Here is a 20398-nt window from a genome sequence, read left to right as displayed (position 1 = left end):
AGAGGAGACACCAGCCAGATAGAGGGTAGCAGGATAAAACAATAGGCACGTGGTTTGATTTTTAGAGTAGAAAATGCATAATTGTTGGTAAAGTTGCTTTTAAATATTTCGTTCATCAAATATCAAATTACATTTTAGGCATTTAATAATTGAAAATGCTCTGAATTCCTGTAATTATCATACCAGAGAAGTAAAAATTGAGACTATCCTCATGACAATTTATCTCTTCTTTTCACTAGTAAGACTGGTAAAATTTAAAATCAGATCAATATTTGAAAGAACAAATTTTGGTGACAGTATAAGGAAACAAGCACTCTCTTATGTTGCTGGTGAGGATTCAAAATTTTATAATCTCTGTGGAGGAGAATTTGGTGATATCTAACTTAACTATGTGTGTATTTACCCCTTTATGCAGCAACCCCATTTCTAGGTATTTACTCAAAGGATATTCCCAATAGTACAAAAGTATATATGCATATTTATTCACTGCAGCACTATTTACAATTATTTGCAATCTCCTTATTACCTTCTATTGGAGAGAGGTTGATAAACATTGTGTACATCCACACAATGGAGTACAACATTTCTGTTTTGAAAAAGAATGAAAGAGATTCTATAAACCAATATAGAATGAGTCTAGGATACACTTTTAGGTGAAAAAGCAAAGAGATGAAAAAGCAAAGAAAGAGTATCTTTAGTACACTACTTTCTGTAAAGAAATAAAAGGAAATACGAAAATATACAGGTATCTGCTCATTTTTTTTCTTAAAAAAACACCTGAAGGAAAAAAATGTAGACAAGTGAGACTGGTTATCTAAGGAGTGAGAATGAGGTTAAAAGTGTGAAGATACTTCTCAATACCTTTCGTGCATTTCTGACTTTTTGTTGGTTCACAACCCCAGGAACTTCCAGGGTTGAAATCTGAAACCATCCCTCATCCATGGAGGGCAGGAAGAGACCAAAGAAAAAGCCTGATCACTCAGAGTGGTAGGCAGTGGGTTTAATAAGCAAGGAGACTTACTTATGAGGCCTGTTTTGGGCAGCTGCAAGACGAGTGGATCTCTGCCCGCACCTACCAGAATCTTCAAAGTTTATACAGAGGCCTTATCTGGGTTCAGTCCTGTGTTCTGTCCTGACGACCTCAACAACACCTTACTATCTTAAGACTGTGTCCTCCTTGGGCAGCTCCTAGCATGGTGTAGGCGAGCAGAATGCACCTTCCAAGGACAGGGGACAGGGTGAGGAGCCTCCCATTGCCCGGGGCCAGCTCACGGGTCAGCCAGTGGGCATGTCTTCTCAGGACCTCCTCCAACACTTTTAGAATCATGTTAGTGTTTCAGACATTCAAAAATAATTTTTAAAAAAATCAAATAGTTTGGGTAAAACCCCTAAAAGCACATAAACAAATGATATAAACATTAAATATGAAACCTCACTGAAGGGCAGAGAAAAAGGAACCAGTTTTTGGATATAATATTTATACAAGCATAAACAAATACTGAACTCTAGTTATAGTATGTACGCTTTTTCAGTGGTACAGTTTAGCAATTCTCAAACTACTTTCTGTTTATTCTTGGATTAAGCAAATTAGTGCATATATTACAGATGTCTGAGTTTACCCTTAAAATGTTTAAAATGTAAGTGTGTGTGTGTGTGTATGTGTTGTAAGGGCAAATACATATTAAAAATAAGAAATTTGATTCTCTCTGTTGAAAATAAGGGAAGAGAGTTGCCTTCTCTCTTTTCTTAGAGCATGTACTTTAGGCAACTTGTAAGTTCATTCTCAGTATCTTTGAAAGGTATGCACACATTTTTTTGAAGCTAAATAAGGCTCTTGTTAGCTGTAAGACCCAGAATGTCTTTCTCAAAGAACCAAGAACCATCTCTTTGTAATGTGGTCATGGAGCGAAATAGTGCCCCAGTCTCCCATTCTCCATGGGCCTACCTTGGGTGAGTCCCTGACTCCAGGTTTCAAACAGATTGTATCTGATGGGTTATACCGAAGGGTGATATGCTCTTCTGTCTAGGCAATGTCTCTGCAGATTTCTTGTAAAGAGCACCACATTCTGAATTAATGCTAATTCAATAATACAACTTTCTTTCCCTTATACCTTTGCGGAGAGGTCCTCTGCATTGGGGTATTTGTTATTATATTACCTCAACAGTAGAGAAAGGGAGAGAGCATAAGGAAGAGAGAGGGAAAGACAAAGAGAGAAAAGGAGAGAAGGAAAAGCAAATGTGACAGTGTTGACATTTGGGACATTTGGGTAAAGATTATAGGGAATTCTTCGCATAGTTCTTTTACCTCTTCAGTAAGTCTGAATTTATGTCAAAATCAAAAGAAAAAAAAGAAAGCAATGAATAAAACAGAGTAAATAGTATGGGGGTACAGAAAAAGTGCCAAGCATGAAACTCACCAGCCTTGGGTTAGTTTCATTCAGGAAATCCAGGGCCTTGGTGCCTCTTTCAGAGTCGTGTTCCATCACTAAGGAGATCTCGAGCCTGACCTGTAACAAATTTATCCACCTTGTCAGTTTATCTACTTAGGAATTTTTCAGAACCACCTTAGCACTATAATAGGAAACATTTTCTCAATCTCGTGACAAATCAAGATGCAATTAAATTTCCAAAAATGACTGAGAAGTTATTATATTTGATTTGCAAATTTGGAAATAATGCATTATGCAATGATTATTTAGCAAATTCAGCAAACCTGTCATTTCCAAAGGCCAAAAAGTTTGTAAGTCACTCTTAATATGATAAACAACAAAAATTATAATATGTACAAAAAATCAACTGTGCCTAAAAATTAGAGAAGATCCTGTAGTTTATAATCAAACCTTCGGATGTTTTTAAAAACAATTTTATTGAACTTCAGTGGAAGAGAGGAAGCTGTAGTGTTTCTGTGAACTATCAGAAAGGGAAAATGTCTCAGTAAATTATAAAAAATTAAAGGTAAATACTCATCTGTGTCTACACGGAACATTTATTTTCCTATCTTTCTACATATCAGTTCTATAAATCCTCTATTCCAAAGTTATGTACCCATTGTTTTTATGGGATGGATAGTCTCTTACAGTGGTGAGGAATACACATCATTTAACAGTGTGAGTTATTTCTTTTTGTCCAAATAGCTTAGCCTGTAATTCAAACCATCTCTCCTTACTAAAATTATAGGCAAAGCAAAATGTGTTGAGTGTCAGAAAATAAAGACAAAAGCGATACCATGTACTATCTTCCATTTCTTGTACTCCTATTATCCTTTTGCCAAATCTCCATTCACTGCTATCCCACTAGCTCCATTAACTACATTGGTCAAAGAAATTCTAAAAGTATACAAACAATGATAATTACAAAAAAATAATAGCTAACATATGATAACTTGTGACATGTCATGCACTGTTGTGCTTTTACATTTATTTTACTTCTTACAACTCCAAAAGTCTTATTACCTCCAGTTTATAGATGAGCTAACTGAAGCTCAGAAAGATTAAGTAACTTTTCCAAGGACACAAAGCTAGTAAATGAGTGGGTCATTTTAAATCAAGGACTGTCTGATTTCAAAAGCCTGGAAAAACCATCTGTAACAATAGTATTTCTTAACCTGGACTCATCATCTGAACCATGGAATAAAAGAAAAGAAATTTGACCAACCACTTCCTCCATTTTCCCAAGGTATAAAACTAGACTATTCTAGATGCACAGAAGAGAAGTTAATTCATTAGCCTCTACTCATTAGTGATTACTACATTCAGGATAATGTGCTTTGCACTATACGTATATTAATTCATTTAATACTGAAAGTCACCCGGGGGAAACATGGCATCATCTCAAGCTTCCATGCTGGGAAACTAATGCTCACAACAGAGTGAATTGACTGAGTCCATATAGACACTAAGGGTGGTAAGAGAACAAACAGCAAGCGTGGAATTTCAGTTGATCCTGATACATTACTTAGAACATACTATAAAGTGGGAACTCCAGGTAATGAATGGGTTATTTACTCTGTCATTTTGTTCTCAAACCTGACTGCACAAGGTGCCTGAGTCTCACCTTAAGAAATTCTGTTAAAATGGATCTAGGGTACTCTCAGGGCATCAAGATTTTAAAAGCTCCCCAGATGACTCTAAGGTACAGTCAGCTTTCACATAACCTCGAAAATCATCTCTTCTCTTTTTTTTTCTTCACCACCTCCTCCTTCATTATCATCATTTCCCTCCCCAATAAATGTACCAATTGTCTTAAGTACTGTAAAGATATATCAGGCTATATTTCAAAGAGAAGCAAAGAGGTTATCTGATACATCTCATTGATTTCACATGATGCTATCTCTAAATCAGGCAAGCCAGAAGAAAGTATAAACTATTTCCACAAAGAGCAATTTTCTACTCACTTTTCATACAGTAGCATAGGATCCCTATCAGGAGGTCTGTCTTCAGAGGGAAATTCAGTTGTTGTAATGTAGGTTATCCAGTAATCTGCTGCACTGATCATTATCACCACTTTATAAACAGAGTACTTATCTGTGCTTTGCAAAATCTGAGAGGTAAGAGACAGACCAAGCATGTGCTGAGACTACCTGAGTAGATGTGACACAAGGGGTTGTGGGAAATAGTATAGATTCAAAGAATCAGAAGCTGGAAGATCACTCATCTTACAGATGAGCTAACAGAAAAGTGCACTGAATAGGCCATGGCTTCATAACTGAATATCAAGGCTCCCACCAGTAATGAAGCACCAAGTAGAACCACCACTATTGCAAAACCAGTTTTTGCTTGTGTGGCCCTCCCTGGTTAAATCTACTTCTTAGCTTTTCTTCTCTTGACTCCTTCACCCAAGGCTCACACAGAAGAAAGGAGATGAGCAAATAAGCCACATTCAAAGAAAAAGAACCAAAGAGAAATGAGAAAGTCATTGGTATCAAGGATACCATATTGATTCTCACTATTACACTTGTTAGGTATGTGACATCTGACAGGTAAACAATCTTGAGAAAGATCGAAGCCGGAAGTATACTTGGTGGTTTCAAACTAAATCACAAACCTACAGTGATCAGAACAGTGTGGCACTGGCATAAAAACAAACACATAGATCAGTGCAACAGAACAGAGAATGCAGAAATAACCTACGCATATATGGTCAGTTGGTTTTTGACAAAAGAACCAACTGGGGAAAGGATAATTTCTTCAATAAACGTTTTTGGGAAAACTGGAGAGCCACAAGCCAAAAAATGAAATTGGACTCCTATCTTATACTATAGATAAAAATCAACTCAAAATCGATTAAAGACTGGAATATAAGACCTAAAATTTTCAAACTCCTAGAAGAAAACATAGGTGATAATTTTCTTGACAGTGGTTTTGGTAATGTTTTTTTTTTTTACTTGGTAACAGAAGCAAAAATAAAGAAGTATGACACCATCAAACTAAAAGGCTTGTGTTCAGCAAAGGGAATTATTAACAAGATGAGAAGGCAAACTGGAATGAGAGAAAATAGTTTCAAACCACATACTTGATAAGGTGTTAGTATCTAAAATATATAAGGAAATCATACAACTTAATAGCAAAAAAACAAAAATAACTTAATTGAAACATGGATAGAGGATCTAAATAGACATTTTTCAAAGAAGACACAAAAATGGCCAATAGGTACATGAAAATTGCTCAGTATCACTTATCACCAGGAAAATACTAACCAAAATCATAATGAGATATCACCTTAGGACAGCTATTATCAAAAAAAATAAGACACAAATGCTGGCAAGGATATGCAGAAAACAGCACCCTTGCGCACAGTTGGTTGGAATGTAAGCTGGTGCAGCCACTATGGAAAACAGTACGTAGGTGCCTCAAGAAATTAAATATAGAACTACCATATGATCCAGCAATCCCATTTCTGGGTATATATCAAAGGAAACAAAACAAATACCTAAAAGGTATATTTGTACTCCCATGTTCCTTGAAGCATTATTGACAGTAGCCAGCATATTAAAACAACCTAATTTTCCATCAATGGATGAATGGATCCAGAAACTGTGATACACACACACACACACACACACACACACACACACACACACACACACATCTTCAGCCTTAAAATAGAAGGAAATCCTATCATTTGTGGTAACATGGATAAACCTGGAGGGCATTATGCTAAGTGTAATAAATTGGAGAAAGACAAATAACTGCATGGTATCACGTACGTGTGGAATATTTTTCAAGTCAAATTTATGGAAGTTGAGAGTAGAAAAGTGATTGCCGGGGCATGGGGGGGGGGGTTGGGCAGGGATAAGAGGGAGAAGCTGGAAAAGGAGTGCAAACTTTCAGCTTTAGGAAAAATAAGGTATGAGGATGTAAAGTATAATGTGGTGACTATAGCTGATAACACTGTTTTGTAAGCGCTGAAATTTACTAAGAAAGTAGAACTTAAATGTTCCCACCAAGTGTGAGGGAGGGATATATGTGAGGGGATGGATGTGTTAACATAATGGGGGGGATTCTTTCACAGGTGTATATATATCAAATTATCCGTTTTTATTCTTTAAATATCTTAAAACTTTGTCAATTATACCGTGATAAAACTGGAGAAAAAAGTTCCAAGAAGATAGGAATTTTGTTTTATTTGCTGCTTTAGATGTATTTTTTATAATAGTGCCTGGCACATAGGAGAAATTAGTTTGTCATCATCTCTAGGTGCCCTGCAGTTAATTTTCTCTCACTCTGCTTATCTTTCTTCCTCTGACCAAGTATTCTTCTTTTTGAGATTTCTGTTGTTTTGCTCACTACTTTCTGGCCTGGGGGGTTATTTTGCTAAAATAAAATCCTTCCTGAGTTTTTATCTGCTTTACGTATTCATCCATTGACACTGTCTTCCGTTTTAATTTGAATACTATGGTTACTACAGACAGAAATTTTCATTTTAATTTACTTTTCCTAGTTGAAAGTTATTAATTAAACAGCACATTTTCAATACTAACTATATGGTTGTTGATTGTATATATTGTAGAGGATACAAGAACATTTCAAGAAAAAGTAGCTTCCTTCAATGAACTAAGAATATAGTTGGGCAGAAAAAATTAGAGAATAAATATAAATACATGTACCTCAAAGTGATAGTTCTGTTACTATACGCAACATAGGTTGAGAAGAGAAAGTCTGGTGTGGGCTGCTTTAATTTCTTTACCTCTGCAGTAAAGGACTTGCTTTTCTCCTTAGCCTTCTCTTTCATACATAAGGGCATTTTGCTTCTAGTTTTTGTTTTCAATTATTATTATAGAAAATTAAAGCACATAGAAAAGAAGAAAGAATACTATAGTGAACCTCATGGACCCATGACCTAGTTTTAATAATTACTGCTTAACACTGATCTTATTTCATTCATACCCGCACCTAATCCTATGAAGCCAATCCCCAGTACCAAATCATTTTATTTGTAAATATGTCAGTGTGAATCACTAAATAAATGGACCACTTAAAAAATAGCAATAATGTTATTATTACACCTATACAAAGGAAACAATTTCTTAATATTATTAGAATTTACTCAATATTCATATTGTCCCAGCTGTCTTTTTTATAGTAGATTTTACTTGAATCAAAATACAAGCATTCTTTACCTTTGCAATTGATTAACATCTCCTTAAGAATATTTTTACTGACACGTGTTGAGTTTCTAAAGCTTGAACTTTATTTAATTGTGAAACCTTTTGTCTAAGCTTGGGCTGGAGAACATATTTAATGAGGCTATGACACTAGGAAGAAAATTGAGATATCAGAGTATGATTTCTGCAAAAAATTATTCCTGTTTCAGTGGTTTGAGGATGAGAGCTTTAACTAAGTGGCCTAGAACTTCCTACTGATCACTGTCTCATACACTGCAGTGGTCACCCTGATTGCGACACCTTCGCACGTGCATAGCCCCCACCTAAATTAAGAGTGAGTGATTCTCATGCCATAGGGATTCTTGGGCTGTCTTTTTACGACCATGGGTTGTTATTCAATGGCAAGTTATTCTATTTAAATGTTAGTATTTATTCAATTTCTGCTGCCATAACCTTATGTGATTTTTTTTTTTTTGCAAGGAAAAGAGGGGTAGCACACTGTAACAGCAATAATTGGAAATAACTCTTGAAATGTCAAGGACTTTTTATTTAAACAATAATTAGCAGATTAAATGCCAACAAGTACATTTAATAACTGTGATATTTTGCATTTGGACTACAGCCAACATCATCAGTAAATGTAGTCACTTAAGGATCACATGGCATTCTGATCTTAAATTGCAATGTTATTTATTAAGACATATTTTAATTACTCAATGGTAACCTTGACTATTATACGGTGTGTATTGTGAGTACCGAAAAGTTAACAGTACACAGAGTTTGCTAAAGTATTTGAGAGCAAACTGCATGTCATTTTAGCTTTTGTCTTCCTTGTATTTTTTAGGGTATAACTTTATTGTCCTACCATGAAAATTCAGGTTTTCTCAATTCACGTACAATGCTTTAAAAATACGATCATTACATTAAATAATTAACCCAGTGAATATGTATTTAATGCCTTTTGTATGCCAGATACTATTCTAAGGACTAGGTATAAAGCTGAGACTAACACAAAAAAATCCCTGCCTTCATTCATGGAGCCTCCTTTAAATTACCCTCCCAAGAGAAAAAAGGACGTTTCTGGAAAAAATATGAGTTTATTTATTAAAGATCTGACACGTTCCAGGCACTGTGCTAAGCAGCAGTGACCACAAGAGAGCACAGGCAGGAGTAAGCTGAAGACTAGGCAAACCAAAGAGTCAACAGCAGAAACACCAGGTGAAAACTGAAGGCCGTGTTGGCAGATGAGAATATTAGTGGGAGGTAATGAAAGAGAAAGGGACTGAACATGAGAGGATATGGAGATGGAATTTTCTCACCTTTCTGGATAGTAGATTCTTGGACAAACAAAGTTGATTTAGCTTTTAGTTTGTCATTGATTGAACTATATGACAAGCTGTTAAGAGTAGCAACTTCAGACTCCTGAGTGTGGGAGTTGAAATGCACTTTAATAAGCAGGTAAGTCAAAGAAAAAAGTATGCTGAAATTAAAAGTTTACTAAATCAAGTTGATGCAGAATTTGACCTAAAATATGATTCACAAGGCTTTTATGAATAAATGTCTGATCCTATAATTAAAAGTTTATGAAAATTAACAAGTTTTGTCCTCTCGTGATTTCTATTAAAAAATTGGCATTGGAATCAGAAAAAAAAAGTTTTCTTTGGTTAACTTTTGAATTTTATCACTTTTTTTTTTTTTTTTTTGGTCTCTCATAAAGGGCGAGTTTGTTCCTTTCATCACATTTGCATGTGCTCTTCCCTAGTCATAGGATGGTCCTCTCATCCTATTAAGTGTACATTCCTTCTCCTCCTAATTCCTTAGAAGCCTTTCCTGACCTCGGGCTAGTCAGCACACCCTCCATGTCCATGGAAATCATTTACTTCATCAAAACACTGATCAGACATTGACAAACATTGATTAATGTCTAAATCTTCCACTGGACTACAATCATCTCAAAAAAGGTAGCAACTCACAATTTTCTCCCCAGTGTCCTTCCAGGATTTCCACAGAAAATAATACAGAGTAGATGCTCAGTATCCATTTGCTGGATAAAGGAATTCAATACGTTTCCTAGAAGTAGCTATCTCTTCTGAAGAATAGTGAACCTCCGGCTAGTGAATATGTAACTCTGAAGGCAGAAACAAAGCACCATGTTCAACAGAATTACTGCTGACAGAGAATTACTGAGAACAAAGGATGTTTCTCTCTTCACTGTTTTCTAATCAATACTTCTCTGAAACCAGAACCCCAAATTTCTTGTATGCTTTACATATAGAAAGATAAGTCCACAAAATTCCTTTAAGAAAACAATCAGAAAACCAAAACAGTGTCCTAAAAAATTACGAGAAGAGTGATTTAGAATAGACAATCCTCCATCATATAAAGTCATTTAAAAATACAACAGTAATGAAAAGGTCTAAAGAGTCAAAGCAAAGACAGTGTTACTCCTTATTAGATTCATATTAGACCTCATACTCCCAATAACAAAGATAATTAAATTTCAAAGATTTCAGCACTGGTAGATAGTTTGATACCTTGGCAGACTTAGTTATAGTCTGTGCTAGATTTGTACTGATTTGGAAAAAATATTGAGATGCTGATGCTGTTGTTCCAGGAGTGGCACGAAGCAAATGGGCTCGGACAGAGTCTTCCCGAAGAAAAGATAACTACACGTACAATGAACATCTCCCCAAGTGGGTCTGTATGCATTTATGTGCATGTGTGGCTTTTAATATTTCTTCACTGAATATGGAATATCAGGAAATTAAGAGCTGTAAAGTACACATTTCAGAAATTTTAAAGGACAAACCAAAGTGAAAATGAAAACCAGAGAGATAAAAGAGGAAGGGAAAAACCAGCCCTCAATTTAAACCAGGTCCTGGCAGAACAAATCATCAAAGGATCATCTGCACACATATTCCTACTTAAATACTGATTCTCGTTTTAAAGAAATATATTTGGTTTTATGACCCTTGCAGAAGTTTTGTCCCTCTAGTGTGATTGTTATTTTTCTTTTTGTATGAGTACATTAAAAAGTAGGCAATTGGGAGCCAAGACTTTCGAGTAAAGATCAATAGTGTACACAGTAAAAGAATAAATAAGAACCAAAAGATACAGGTTTTGAAAAGCTAAAATGGCAAAAGTAATCTGTTAATCTGATCTATTCCCAGTTCAGGGAAAAGTGAGTATTGGATCTTGCAAATATCTGTTAGTTAAATGTAGCCATATTTAAAGGTATCTCTTCACACAATTAAATGATACGAGGGCAGATGCCAAGATGCAGCTCTGTTTTCAAGCTAATAATCCAAGTTCTAAAAGAGTACTTCAACATAAAAGTATAGATGAATAAATGCGAATGAAAAATAAACTCCTGCACTTAACCCCCACCCTCGAATTTAGCAGTAAGGAATATGCCTTTAAAACATATTGTTACTACCAGAGCATATGAATGATATATTGTAGTAGGCACATGGATGAAGATGAACACAAAGGATTCTCATTTCACTGACAAATAATACTACTAAGATGACTGCAGTTAGTCCACATAGGTTTCCAATCACTAAGAAATAACGGAATCATTGCCTCCTACAAGGACACTGCTAACTCATCAGTCTCCTCTGTGAGAACTGGAAAAATAAAACAACAGCTTTCCTTCCTTGGGGCAGGCTTAGCCCAGGACCAGGGTCGTTGTTGTTGTTGTTGTTGTTATTGTTGTTATTATTATTATTATTATTATTATTATTATTATTATTATTATTATTATCAGCAGCAGCATTTGAAATGACCATGAAAAGTCAAATGTAATTTTTAGTTATTTAATAAGGCAGAATGTACTTTTATGGTCAAAATGATTTTTTTGTCATTTTAACAACACATTTGATGAGGGGCTGAAAAATTAATTACATCTATGAGAGTTTTTTTAGTTTTGAAAAGTAAAAACAAGAATGCTGTAAGAATCTTAAACATACAGTTTTTAGCTATTTTCAATTAGTATTTACTGCACATAGGAAGGTATTATTTATACACTTGTTAAAATGAAAACATAGAGACAACAGAAGTTCTGTTGGTAAATCCATTTAACACCTAGGCAAAGCAGAGAATCATAAAAATGTAATAGGTACATAATATAAACATTTAAATTTTAACCTAAAACCTAATGTATATTAATTTATCATGTATAATTATATATTATAGAACACATATGCAATATAAAACATTTGTATTATATTATTTTTTATTCTTTTATAAATATAGAAAATATATTTACTACACAAACTATAGGCAGAATCCTTATAGAAGTTAGCCAGTATATCCAATCAGTTATAATTAGTCTCAGTTATAATTAAGTTATGGAATGAATGTTTATGTCCCCCAATTTCATATGTTCAAATCTTAACCCCTAATGTGATTGCATTAGGAGGTGGGGCCTTTGGGAGGTAATTAGGTCATGAGGGTGGAGTCCTCATGAATGGGATTAGAGTGTCCTTGTAAGTGGATGAAGTGACCAGAGCACTGGAGTCCTGTCTCTATGTCCACATCTATGTCTATCTCCTTCCTTTCCCCTCCCAACTCTTATATGAAGATACAGGGAGAAGATGGCTGTCTGCAAATCAGGAAGAGTATACTCATTAGATAGATAACAGATCTGCAAGAACCTTGATCAGTCTCCACAACTATGAAAAATAAATTTCTGTTAAGTCACCCAGCTTATGATAGTTTGTTATACCCACCTGAACTGACTAAGACAGTGACCTATATAAGGGATTTTTTTTCTCTTAACACCCAACTACCCTTTATTAACATAATTTTTACAAAGATATTTCATATAATAATGCTTAAATGCTTAACTAAATTTCATAATTAGAATTCAAAATGCAGTTGGCATAATCTTTAAGAAACACATGGATGAGTCTTTCGGATTATATCAGGTGTTGGAGTAAAAGTAGCTACAGGATTCAAAACAGACAGACAATAGCAGTAGTCATAATAAAGATAGGAAGTGGTGTGTTCCAGCTGCCTAACTCCAGGAGCAGATTCTTCTACTTAATGTGTGAAGTTTTAAGTAGGGGGACTACTTCCAACACACTACATTATTTTTTCTGTTCTAATTACCTTCCTCCAAGATCAAAATTACTTTGTTGCAGAAAAATGCAGACCAGCATTCATGAAAGACCTCAAAGAATGGCGTTCCCACCCTTTATACGTATCAAGCCAGGGACAGTTTGTGCAAAGTGTATAGTTATTATTGTCTTGTTCTGTTTTTCTCTCTCAAGAGTTATCTAGTATGTCAGTGGAAATATTACTTGGCAGCTTGAGTATTCACAGTCTGAAAAACACTTTAGTTCTAACCATATTTATCTTTTCCGTATCACTAAAAAACACATACGTTTCTTAACTCACCTGATTTCTACAGTAAACTCTTGAAGCTATGATTTGACTCCCATGATTTGGGAGAAAAGGTTTCATTTCTTTATAATTTTTAAAAACAAGATGTATAGGAAAGAAAAGGAGATGGTTAAATATAGCATAAATGTAAAGCATCAGACATACTCAGTGAAATTAACATTGAAATATCAAAGTTTCTGGTATTTACGGTTTCTCACGTCAGTGAAGGACTTTTACCCATGTGCCAATATTGTAAATTTACCTCAATGTCATAATTATATGCTTAGAATACAAGATTATGTGTTTTGGTAGAGTATTTGAATCTAGCTGCACTCTAAAATTTTATAATTTATTCTATATGTAGGCTTGTCAATTGCATCTATGTATAGATAATCATAGCCATAAATTGACTGTTCTTTGCTTTTCATATTTGACAGATTTTAATGAAAGGCACAAGTCAAGTATGTAATTACTTGCTCTGTTCATGCTCTATTAAATGACTAGGGTTCTAATTTTCCATTGGGTAATACTTGTGAGAAAGTATTCTTCCTACCCCAAATTCCTGCATAAAAATTAAAAGAAAAAAGGGAAAGGAAAGAAAAGAAAAACTCAGTCACCAAGTATCCAACCCTCTATACAAACAAGTCAAATCTATTACAGAGACTTTTAAATGGTATCCTCTATAATCAATTGTTCTTTTTTCTTCTAAGAGTTATATATGCTTTATTAATTTTTTATTGTAAATATATCTTTCCTTTTGATCCTTTAAAACTCCATAAAGTTTTCCTTCATTGTTCTGTGTGTATGTGTGTGTGTGTGTGTGTTGATATTTTGGGAAAATACAGTGGGTTTCTGGAAACTCTAAGAGGCCCTTCTTCTAATAGGGTTTGGAAATAAACAAAAAGCAGATATGATTATTTGAAAGCCTAGTATGTGATTATTGTAACAGAAACAATAACTATTAAAGAAATAGGTGCATTGAAATGACTTTTTTTCACATTTAGAAAATGTGAACTACATTTTAAAAACATGTTTACCTCATTCCACACCAACATGTTAAGAGTTTTTATTACAACTGAAAAATCTGAAGTTCCCATTCAACTCTGATGGAAATGGAGTGAGTAGGGATAATCTTTCTTTTCACATCTGGCAAATATTTAGCTTTGTAGATCATTAAAAATCCATCTTATGAATTAGAATAATGCACAACTGTTAAGAAAAGCACTTTTAAATATGTACTAATTAAAATTGCTTCATCTTTTTGTTAAATTACTTTAAGAAAATTATCTAATTTTCTTGGGGAATACCTAAAAGAATTTCATATTTATAGTTCTAAAATTTTATCCTTTATGACTTTAAAATTCATTTTAAAAGGATGAATATATATGTGTGCGTGTAGATATATATAGATAGATACTGCAATATCTGTGGCTGATGGTTTCTAGGAGCCAAAATCTGCAGATGCTTTCTCTAGTCCTTTATATAAAATGGCATGGGACAATGAACAGTCAGCTCTCCATATGTGTAAATGCAAAACCCATGAACACACAGGGCTGACTGTATAGTTATTAGAAAAAAAATCCTCATGTATACAGATCTGTATTATTCAAGGGTTAACTGTATTAGATTACAGTGTATATTTGATTTGTGTCGATTTGACTCAAACTGAGGATACAGATACAGGGAATATTTGTAATTAATGTCTGTTACTTGCTAAGTATTCATCTAGAAATTTCTTTTATCTTCCCCATGATACATATGCACAATTTTAAGATGTTCTCTGTCATTATGGAAGTATGTCAGAAAGGGTGTGAGCAAATGTAAAGAAAATTAACTAAAAATGTTTTGTATTTCTGTTCTAACTCACAGTTTAATGGTGTATTCCTATTTTTCCACTTTTAATTATATATTAAGTACTTGAAACAAGATAAAGCCAAACTGTCTCCTAAATATGGCAATTTAAATTATGACAACAAAGTTTAAATTTTTGCCTTTTTCACACTCTAAATTCGGTAAAATAAAATTCATAATGTAGGAGCTGAATATAGATACAGATACATTAAAATTAATCTTAACTAACGCTAATCATTTGAAATTTCCATTTCAATAGAATTTAGAAGAGTACATCATAAAATATGTGACACATTGCAGTGGGTAATTTTAAGTCAACTTGACTGTGCCACCGTGGTGCCCAAATGTGTGTTCAAATATTATGCTGGATGTTTCTGTGAGGGTGTTTTTGGATGAGATTAATATTTAAATCAGGAGACTTTGAGTAAAGTAGATTATCCTTCATCATGTGGGTAGGCCTCATCAAATAAGTTGAAGGCCTGAATAGAACAACAAACTGACCCGTGCTCCAAGCAAGAGGGAACTTTGCCAGCAGACAGCCTTGAGACTGGAACTGCAACACAGGTTCTTCCCTGGGTCTTCAGCCTTTGGACTTGAACTGAAGCATCTGTTCTTCCCTTAGTCTCCAGGCTGCTGGCCCAGCCTGCAGATTTTGGACTTGCCCGCCTTCATAATCACATGAGCCAATTCTATAAAGTCAGTCTCCCTCTCACTCATATAGATATATATCAGACATTACACACACACACACACACACACACACACACACACACACACATACACACACACCTGTCTCCTATTATTCTGTTTCACTGGAGAACCCTGACTAATGCACACATCAAAGTAAGAGTTACTTGTTTTATATGGTCCTTGAAAACACTAAATATTTTTTTATGTTTACATTGCCCTAAGCCAAGCGTATTGCCTATTATACATGCATGTCTCAAAAATGTTAAAAAAAAAAAAATAGTTGTAACTCATTAGCAATACTACTGTGTTAAAAATTACTGTGATTACATTCAGTGGTTGAACAGATTAAAAAAAAATGCTGCTTATAACAGACTCACCTCAGTTTTAAGGATACACAGAGACTGAAAGTGAAAAATGGAAAAAAAAAAGACATTCCATGAAAATGAATAACAAAAGAAAGCTGGGGTGGCTATACTTATATCAGACAAAAACTTTAAGACAGAGGCTGTAATAAGAGAAAAAGAAAGTCATTGTATCATGATAAAGGGGTCAATACACAAAGAGGATATAATATTTGTAAATATTAATGCACCAAGAGAACCTATTATATAAAGCAAGTATTAACATACATAAAAAGAAAGAAAACAGCAATATAATAATAGTAGGGGACTCCAATACCCTACTTTTATCAATGGATATAGATCATCCAGCAGATAATGAATAAGTAAACATGAGACTTAATGACATGTTAAGCCAAAAGGACTTGAACACTGACAGGATGCTCCATCAAGAAACAGTGGAATATAGATCCTTCTTAAACACACAAGGAACATTCTCTAGGATAGATCACATGTTAGGACACAAAACAAGTCTTAACAAATTTAAGAAGATTGAGATCATATCAAGCATCTTTTACAACCACAGTGTTATGAAAATAAAAATCAATTACAAGAAGAAAACTGGACAATTGACAAATAACGTGGAGACTGAACCACATGCTATTGAACCACCAATAGGTCAAAGGAAAAAAATCAAAAGTGAAATAAAAAAAATCTTGAGACAAATGAAAATGGAAATATAATATACTATAACCTATGGGATGTAGCAAAACAGTTCTAAGAGAAAACTTCATAGTCCTAAATGCCTACATAAAAAACAAGATCTCAAACAATCTAACTTTCACCATGAGGAAATAGGCAAAAATAAGAAACTAAGCCCAAGTTAGTAGAAAACAGAAAATAAGAACAAAGCAGAAATAAGTGAAATAGAAACAAAGGACATTAGAAAAGACCAATGAAACTAAGCTGTTTTTTTCAAAAGATATATTTGAAAAAAAAGTTTAGCCAGACTCATCAAGCAACAAAGAGAACACAAAATCAGAAACAACAGAGGAGACTTAGCTGATAGCATAGAAATACAAAAGATCACAAGAGAATATTATGAACAATTATATGCCAACAGAATGGACAGCCTAGAAGAAATGGATATATTCCTAGAAACTTAGAACCTACTGAGACTAAGTTATGAATAAATAGAAAACCTAAATGGAATAATTACTAGGAAAGAGACAGAATTAGTAATCAGAATCTTCCAACAGAGAAAAGTCCAGCATCAGATGGCTTCACCAGTGAAATTCTATCAAACATTTAAAGAATTAATACCAATCTTTCTCAGACTCTTCCACAAATTAGGAGAGGAGGGAACACTTTCAAACTCATGAGGCCAGCATTTAACCTGATACCAAAATCACATAAGGACATAAGAAAAGAAAATTACAGGCCAATATCCATGATGAACACAGATGCAAAAATCCTCAACAAAATACTAGCAAACCAAATTCAACAGCAAATTTAAAGGATCATATATCATTATCAAGTGGTATGTATTCCAGGGTCACAAAGATGGTTTGACATCTGCAAATCAGTATGATACATCACATTACAAAATGAATGATAAAAATTATATGAACACCTCAAAAAATGTAGGAGCAGCACTGGACAACATTCAACATCCTTTACAATAAAAACTCTCAACAATCTGGGTGCAGAAGGATTACACTTGAACATAATAAAGGCCATATACAACAAGCTCACAGCTAATATGCTCATTTGTGAAAAACTGAAAGCTTTTCCTGTAATATCAGAAGACAAGGATTCCCATTCTCACCATTTTTATTCAACATAGTACTAAAAATCCTAGCCAGAGAAATTAGACAAGTAAAAGAATAAAAGGCATGTGAATCAGAAAGGAAGAAGTAAAACGATCTTTATTTGAAGATGACATAATATTATATATAGAAAACTTAAATTCTTGATGAAAGAACGATTAGTACTGATCAACTAATTCAGTAAAGTTGCAAGACACAAAATTCATACACAAAAATTTGTTGCAGTCCTATACAATAATAACAAACTCTCAGAAAGATAATTTAAGAACATATTCCATTTACAGCTGCATTAAAAATACTTACGAACAAATTTAACCAAGGACGTGAAAACTTGTAAACTGAATATTATATGACATTGATTAAAAAAACTGAAGAAGACATAAATTATTGAAAAGATATGCCATGTTCATGGATTGGAAGAATTAAAATGTTAAAAATATCCATATTACCTAAAACAATCTATAGATTCAATGCAATTCCTATCAAAATTCCAATGACTTTTTAACAGAAATATAACAATCCTAAAACCTCAAAAGACTTCAAATAACCAAAACAATCTTGAGGAAGAATAAAGCTGCAGGCATCACATGTCCAGACTTCAAACTATACTACAACGCTGATAGTAATAAAAACAGTATGATACTGGCATAAAAACAGACATATAGATCAATGGAGAAGAATAAAAAGCTCAGAAATACACCTACTCATATGATCGATTACTTTATGACAAAGGAATCAAGAATATACAATGGTGTTGGTAAAACTGGACAGTCATATACAAAAGAAACTGGGCCCCTTTCTTACACCATACATAAAAACTAACTCAAAATGAGTTAAAGACTTAAATGTAAGATCTGAAATCATTAAACTACTAGAAGAAAAGACAGGAGGTAAGCTCCTGGGCATTGGTCTCGGCAAAGATTTTTTTGGACCTGACACAAAAGTAAAGACAATGAAACCAAAAATAAACCAGTTGAAAACATCATACCAAAAAGTTTCTTCTCAGCAAAGGAAATCATCAACAAAATGAAAAGGCAAGGGGTGGGAGGGTGCAGCTCAGTGGTAGTGTGTGCCTAGCATGCATGATGAGGTCCTGGGTTCAATCTCCAGTACCTCCATTAAAATAAATAAACCTAATTGCCTCTTCCCCCAAAATAAACAAAAAAAGTTTTAAATAACATAAATATTATTAAAAAATGAAAAGGCAATGTACTGAGTGGGAGAAAATATTTTCAAATCATAAATCTGATAAGGGGTTAGTATCTAAAATATATAAAGAACTCATATAACTCAATAAAAACAAGAAACAAAGAAACAATCTGATTAAAAAATGGGTAGAGGGCCTGAATAGATAGTTCTCCAAAGAAGACATAAAAATGCCTGTCAGGTACATGAAAAGTTGTTCAACATCACTAATCATTAGGAAAATGCAAATCAAAACCACAATGAGATATCATCTCACATCTGTTACAACGGATATTATAAAGAAGACTAGGAATAACAAGTGTTGCAGAAATAACAAGATATGGAGAAAAGGGAACCCTTCTGCACTCTTGGTGGGAATGTAAATTGGTACAGCCACTACAGAAAACAGTATAGATATTCCTCAAAAAATTAAAAATAGAACCATCACATGATACAGAAATTCTACTTCCGGGTATTTAGCCAGAGAAAATGAAAACACTAACTTGAAAAGACAGCTGTACACCCACATTCACTGCAGCATTATTTATAACAGTCAAGACACAGAAACAACCTAAATGTTTACCAACAGATAAATGGATTAAAAAATGTGGCATGGCATGGCGTGTGTGTGTGTGTGTGTGTGTGTGTGTGTTTGTGTATGGAACATTACTGAGCCATAAAAAGGACGAAATCCTGCCTTTTGTGACAACATGTTTGCACCCTGAGGGCATTATACCAAGTTAAATAAATCAGAAAGACAAATACTGTACTCACTTATATGTGGGATCAAAAACCACAAATTAAGAAAAAAACAAACAAAAAAGCCCAACTAAACTCATAGGTACAAACAAATTGGTTTCTAGAAGAGCAGGCTGGGGGGATGAGTGAAATGGGTAAAAGTGGTCAAAAGGTACAAACTTAGAGTTTATAAGATAAATAAGTCCTGGGGATGTAACATACAGCATGGTGACTCTAGTTAATGCTATTGCGTTGTGTATTTTAAAGTTGCTAATAAAGTAGATCTTAAAAGTTCTCAGTACAAGAAAAAAAAGTAACTGTGTGCAGTTATGTGTAGTAAACTTATTATATAATCTTTTCACAATATAAACATATGAAGTCATTGTGTTATATATCTAAAACTAACACATTATGTCAATTCTATCTCAATTAAAAATGTGTTTATTTTTGTATAAGGTGTTAGAAAATGTTCTAATTTCATTCTTTTAGAGGTAGCTATCTAGTTTTCCCAGCACCACTTACTGATGAGACTGTCTTTCCTCCATTGTATATTCTTGCCTTGTCAGATTAATTGACCGTAAGTGCATGGGTTTATTTCTGGACTTTCTATCTTGTTCCACTGATCTATGTGTCTGTTTTTGTGTCGGTACAATACTGTTGTGATTACTGTAGCTTTGTAGTATAGTGTGAAGTCAGGGAGCATGATTCCCCCAGCTCCGTTCTTCTTTTTCAAGATTGTTTTGGTTATTCAGGGTCTTTTGTGTGTGTGTGTGTGTGTG

The 20398-nt window shown here is 34.1% G+C and overlaps 1 long non-coding RNA gene across 5 annotated transcripts in view; it reads right to left on the bottom strand.

The window, feature by feature from the left end:
* Positions 1-2415: 2415 nt before the first annotated feature.
* LOC106730238 overlaps positions 2416-20398 on the bottom strand; it is a 579289-nt gene continuing 561306 nt past the window's right edge. For 4 of the 5 annotated variants that reach the window (XR_004320690.1, XR_004320693.1, XR_001366677.2 and 1 more), the window contains one exon: positions 2416-2507. This is a non-coding gene — a long non-coding RNA (uncharacterized LOC106730238). The remainder of the gene's footprint in view (positions 2508-20398) is intronic. The other variant, XR_004320691.1, reaches the window with a different exon arrangement.

This window comes from Camelus ferus, chromosome 6, assembly GCF_009834535.1.
Source record: "Camelus ferus isolate YT-003-E chromosome 6, BCGSAC_Cfer_1.0, whole genome shotgun sequence".
NCBI lineage: Eukaryota > Metazoa > Chordata > Mammalia > Artiodactyla > Camelidae > Camelus > Camelus ferus.
Note: the sequence above shows the minus strand (reverse complement) of the source record. Positions and strands in the feature narration are given on the sequence as shown.